Source organism: Microcebus murinus, chromosome 13 (genome assembly GCF_040939455.1).
Source record: "Microcebus murinus isolate Inina chromosome 13, M.murinus_Inina_mat1.0, whole genome shotgun sequence".
Lineage (NCBI taxonomy): Eukaryota > Metazoa > Chordata > Mammalia > Primates > Cheirogaleidae > Microcebus > Microcebus murinus.
In genome coordinates, this window is record NC_134116.1 from 50,618,347 (window position 1) to 50,624,902 (window position 6,556).

Consider the following 6,556-nt stretch of genomic DNA (forward strand, 5'->3'; position numbering starts at 1 on the left):
GCAGTGAAGCCTGTCCAAGAGAAACACTTAATCATCCCACTTTCCCTTTGGGACTATGGAAAATTGCCACCTGCAAATGCTGTAAGCCTAATTGATTGTGTGTGAGCATGTATGTGTGACAATGTATAACTTCTGACTTGCCTGTTCATTTTAAACAAACACTTCTCTATTTTTCTATATATCCTGGATGTTTTTAAGTCTTAAAGATACTTGAATATTTTGGCAGCCTGGCTTCAGTCATCTAACTTATACTATGCCATAACTGTGAATGTTTTCCCTAAAACACAGAATCTTAGGAATGATGAAATTTTCTGAATATTCTGACATTCATTCTATTCTATAACAAACACAGAAATTAGTGATTTTATACAAATTTCAATGACATTTGATAGGTAGGTAGAAGATGAATAAATGTCTATATCTTCATAAAGCCACTTAGATATCTTATAAAATATAGCACCTTTTTTCCCATAATATTCATGTTAGAGGAAAATATTTTCTTGCCTTCACTCATGTGACCATATGGAGTAAGGTCTACAGTTAATAGAACCATTTACATGCCACTTTCTGCAGGTTACAGTTTCTGTGGTCCAACACCATGAACTATCCAGTGAAGTTGGAACAACATCCTGGATGCTAGTGAGAAGTGTAACACAAAGGAACATAAGATATGAGCCCTGCCTTATTAATCAATAGTCTCTAGCAGGAAGTGATAGGATAACCATGTGTTTTCTATATCAGTGTTATAACCTTTAAAAGTGCATACACATAGGGAGGGCTCTTTGTGATGCCCTGAGACATGCTTAAGTGATAGATAATTCATGGTGGAAGGGCCATGTTGAAGTCAGGGGAGTGATTACAGTGACCTGCGGTATGATTCTGTTGTCTTAGCCTGACTTCCTCCCAGGAAAACAAAGCCTGAGATTCAGGCTTTTGTGCAGGTAGTTTATTTTGGAAAGCAATCTCAGAGAACACGAATGAAGGACCAGAGACTGTGAAACCAAGAAGGAAGAGCAGGCAAATCAAGGCAGAATTAAGTTGGTTACAACTGTGAGCTTCCTAGAACTCTATCCTGCTGGTACCTTGTGTGGCCAAAGGGAATAGTCCGCCCAAGGGATTGTAGGGAAAAGTATTTACCCATTGGCTCTAGTATCTGCCTTGGATCTCACTTGTCAGGTTTAGTGTTGCCCATTGGGAGGCAATTCTCTCCCACTCCTAGGGTCATAGGTGTCCAACACCACAGCAAAAGGAGTCGAGGGCAGGTTGTAAGAGCAGCAATGCTTTTATCATAAAATAAGTCAAAGCTTGCACAAACCTGTTAACAAAAGCCACAACTACAACAGGAAGCAAGGCTTGGAAGACATGAGGCTGATAGGTCCAAAACAGTTTTGAGCAAGGAGGTCTTCTACAAAAGAAATATGTGGCCTTCTCTGCTACAGCAAGGGTTGTCATAAGAAAGTACCTGTCATTATGTCATGGTTTATATTTGCTTTTTCTTATGAAGCAGCTCATTTTCATAGACATCCCACTAACAGAAACTAATTTACTTCCTGGCTTTTATGTAAGTGAGATGTCATCAACATTGAAGAAAGGGAAACTTTCTTGTCTGATTTTAATCTGGCTAGATTTTAATCTTTGTTGTTTACTATAACTATCCACAGGGCCACCCCTACCTTGGAGGGGAGAAGAGGAAGGCAAATACATTTTTAAAGTGCTACTGTGTATATAAACAACTTGAGTCACCCCAAATCAGTTTGTTAGCACCATTTTGATGGCCCATTTCATATAATCCAGTAAAAGAAATACTAAGCCTCCAGCAAGAATGATTAAATCACTAGGTTGCCCTTTGAGAACTGGGAACTGGCCACATGGCCCTAGGACAACCCTGTAGATGTGAGACTTGGAACTCCTCAGAGCATCTGGCTGACCCCACATTTGAGGGGTGGGGAGAAAGGATTGGTGAGCAGGACCCCCACGGGTCCTGGTCCAGCTCAGAGCACCCACTGGGGTGGCACTGCTGCTCTGCCTGGCACCAACCACCAGAAGAGGACTTAGAAAACTTAGAGGAAGTTACTCCAAAACACAAGGGAAGAGAGGAGAGCAGGCCTTGGTCCCCCCCTTTACCACCACCTGTGCCTCTGTCCCTGCACAGGGCCCAGAGCTGGGGCCTTTTTGCCTGGGTCTAAGAGCAGAACTAGTTTTCTTAGTCACCTGCTTTTTCAAAAGCATCTTTTCTAGAGGCCAAGTCACTGTTATTCTGACGGAATAAATACTTGGAGGAATGGACTTTTTCTTTGTGTGCTAATGTCAAGTGTTTACAAATTGGGCTTTAAGCAGTGTAGAAATGTGTATAGATATTGGAGACCTGTTTTTATCAGCAATACAACCAAGGGGCAACTCATTAGCAGTATTAAAAAGCCATCTTCATGCTTTATATATTACTCCCCAGACATTCATATTGCACTTCAAATGTACTCCTGGTTTGAGCAGAATGGAACTTGCCTCATTTTCATTTGATCTGTAATAGAATCTATAGGTAACACTGTATATTTTCTTCCTCCCTTCATTTTTAAAGGTGCCTCTTTATTATTTAGCACCTGGTTAATGTTTCTTACAACCCATGTTTATATCCCAGATTCTATAGAAAACAACATGATCAAGGTCACATAGTGCAGACATTGTCACACATACCCCTTCTTAAGAAGACAGCATTAATGCTGCTGTTACTGTTGAACTGTTCCAATTTCCATGAGGTTAACATATAAAAATGTATTATTCATGAAAGAAAATACATTTCATATATTTCACCAATTGTTATTATTGTTCTAGAGGGGGAAATAAATGAAAATGGTGGTGGTTGTAGAAATGCATCCTTATTCAGGACTTAATATACACTACCAATTTAGACTACTTACCTTCTTCAACTTTAAGCCTTCCATTAAACTGCAAAGCTTGATGTCAGCTAAACTCTATAAATGTTAATTTAAGGTCAAGGTGCTCCTGGGAAGCAATTGAATGCTTAGAGCAGAGCCCAGGAAAACTTCTCTTCAAAGATTTATGGGATGATATGGCTCCTTTCTGAAAAATAGGAACTCTATTTCTACTTTTTCCAATCACTTTCTATTTCAAGCTCTAGGACACACTTTCCTTTATGGATCTTTCTGTGATATTTAATAGCATTCTGGAGATGTTAAAATGCAAATTTTTTCCATGTGTAATGTATAGTGTATCTCCAATTTAAACTTCATTTAGTAATGCCAAATGCTTTGTATAGTGAGGAATGACTCATCCATAACTCAGGAGCACCTTCATCCATAAAGATGGCCAAAACACAGATGCATCATTTTCAATATCCAAATTATCATAAGACAGGGATTTTAGCCAATAACTGCTTTTTTTCTGAAACTAAATCACATTCCAAAATGCATTTAAGGTTTGGTTCAAAGAGATCCAGGGTCCAGTTTTCTCTGTTGCCTAAATGACTGTATGGAATAAAAGTGAACACACAGGAATCTAAAAATGTCTCCCATTTTTAGACAACCAAAGTTTCTTTCAACGGGTATCGGAATCTTTTTTTGGGGGGGGGCCTCAGGAAGAACAGCATAGTTTATCATTTGGTTGGACGCTATGAGCTCACTTCACTCCATGCATGAATGTGAGGGGCTGACAGCCAAGTCTCAGAAGGAGAGAGGAACATCACCACTGTATCCGTATCTCTCTCCAGGATATAGAGTAGATAAGGCCAAAGTTTATTGTCAAGGAAGGTAGGTTTAGATGGTTCCTTAAGCATTTTACATAACATTTTATATAACACGCCATTTCCTAGACCAAGTGATAAAAGGCCAGCCAATATATAGGCTGTGCAGAGGTTTATTAGGTGGTTTGACACAACAGCTTTGTCTAGAAAGGGGTGATGTTGATTAGACAGAGCAATGAGATTTTTTTTCTCTCTCAGGAATTTGAAAGTGAAATAAAAAACAGAGCTTAGCAATTAGCAAGGGGGTTGAAGGTGAAAGGATACACAGAGGAGGCCATTTGCAGAGGCCATTAGGCAGTAAAGGTTATAAATGAGCAGACACTCTAATAATGCCAGAGTCGTAAAGTAGAAAATGGGCATGTGGAAAGAAATTCCTCAGACACAACAGGAGAGGGAAGTTAAGCTGTGCTAATCACAAAATACTAGAATCCAAACCTTCTTCATGAGGCCCAGATGCAAGCCTTTTCCTAATTCCCTGGGACTCTTGCTGTTCCCATGCCCTTATGTCTTTTCACAATAAATTTCTTGTTAATCAAGGTAACTCAAGTTCTTTGCATGGTACCAACAAAGCAGGGCATGATGATGGCTTTTGGAGCTTTCAGGTAAGGCTTTGTCTAATGAGCCCCTATCATCTGATAGAGGACTCCTTCTAGCACATGCCTGACAAAAGGTTAAACGATGCAGACAGCAATGATCACGGCATTCCTGAGGAAAGTACTGTCTAAATGGTGCCTCCTCTTTGGTGGGAAGGGGGTAACTGGAGGTTGGTGTGGATATGGCCTGCAATGGAAGGAAGCCAGATGGATCCAGAGTAACTACAACCCTGTGGGCCTAAGGGAAGAAAGTCAGTCCTACATTTACAATTAACATTCTCCCCTAGGTGATCTTGGGGGGGGGGGCTGGTTTTCAAGACAAAAGCACATCTTGAGGCCTCTCTCTGGATTAGCTGAGTGTGAAAAACAACTCCAAAATGAAACAGTCTCTTAGAATCCTTGGTATAACAGACTTGCCATGACTAGTGTTGGCCTCCCCTAGTAACTTGTTCTTTAAGGGAAATCTGGTCTAAAAGAATTAGAAATAAGAGGGAGGATTGAAATTCCAATGAACTTAGCCAGCCTTGCTTATGAGATGTTGGCATGTGGTAGAAAGTACTGGGGTAAGAATTTGGAGCCTACCTGTGACGGAGAACATCTCACTTCACCTCTCTTGGCCTCAGTTTCTTCACAAGCAAAATTGGGTGGTGGGATTAAATAAACATTAAGACCCCAATTCTAAATGCTGAGGGTCTCTGATCTGTCTCTGACAACTCCATAAGTTAGGTTAGAACTCTGCTTTCCCTAAGAGAAACTCAGGGATGGAAAGGAACATTTTTCAGGTAAGAGCTTTGCAATTGTTTGCTTTTTGGCTTCTTTTTTTCAGATGAGGTCTTGCTCTGTCCCCTAGGCAAAAGTGCAGTGGGGTCTTCATAGCTCACAGCAACCTCAAACTCCTGAGCAGGAGCAATTCTCTTCCCTCAGCCTCCCCAGTAGCTGGGGCTACAGGTGAGCACCAAACACTTGACTAATTTTTCTATTTTTTGTAGAGATAGGGGTCTCACTCTTGCTCAGGCTAGTCTTGAACCCCTGGCCTCAAGTGATCCTCCTGCCTTAGCCTCTGAAAACACTAGGATTACAGGCATAAGCCACTTTGCCTGGCCAATTGTTGGCTTTAATTACTATTTAAGTCCATTTTCTGTTGCTATATCAGAATAACGTAAACTGGACAATTTATTTTAAAAAATTATTACAGTTCTGGAGGCTGGGAAGTCTAAAAGCATGATGCTGGCATCTGGTGAGGGCCTTCTTTCTGCATCATAACATGATGGAGGGTGAGAGTTGGGCAAGAGCATGCCAACTCAGATTTCTCTTCCTCTTCTTATAAAGCCACCAGTCCCATCATGTGGGTCCCACTCTGATGACCTTTATCTAATTTTAATTATCTCCCAAAGGGCCCCCTTCAAATATCATCCACATATGAATTTGGGGATTAAGTTTCCAATACATGAAATTTTGGAGACACATTCAAACCACAGTAATTACCATGCGGTAACTTCCAAGGTTGTGGATAGGTTCATAAATATTGAACCATAGTCTGCCCAGACCCTATGATATTTTGGCCTAATTAAATGTGTCAAATATTTGAGTATGAGTAAAGGTATAATTCTCTTTCATAAGCTGTGCAAATAACAGCCTGTGAAACCATGTCTGTAAACCTGGCCCTCTGAGCCAGTATCCATCCTCAGTCCCCTGCCTGCTCAGTCTAACCCCTCTTGAGAAGGCTAGACTCTCCTTGTAATTCCCATCTGTCTCAGGTTTCTCTGAAAGGCTCATGCTCCAAGATGAAAGCACATTTGCTTATTGGCGGTTGTCTCAGTTTGGGAGTTCCCCTAGAAGCAAACTGTGAGACAAAGATTTGAGTTTATTTGGGAGGTGACCCTAGGAACCAATGAAGGGGTGTATGTCAGGGAGACAGAAAAGGAAAGGAAGCCAGGAAAGGTATGTCAGCAAGCAGGTTTCCACTACAGGCAGCCGGAGCCAGCTCCCTCAAGCCCCATAAAAATGCTGGGAGCCAGGCCAGGATGTGTGCCTTGAAGTTATCTCACTCAAGGAACAGTTATATATCAATGCTGGTCAGTCTTTGCTTGAGGGTTGAAGAGGGGAGTCAATTCCTTGGCACTTCCCACCTACCCTACAGGCTACAAAGTGGGCTCTGGCAGCAAGAGAAAATTCAATGCAAAGAATTGCAGGTGCTACCAGTTGG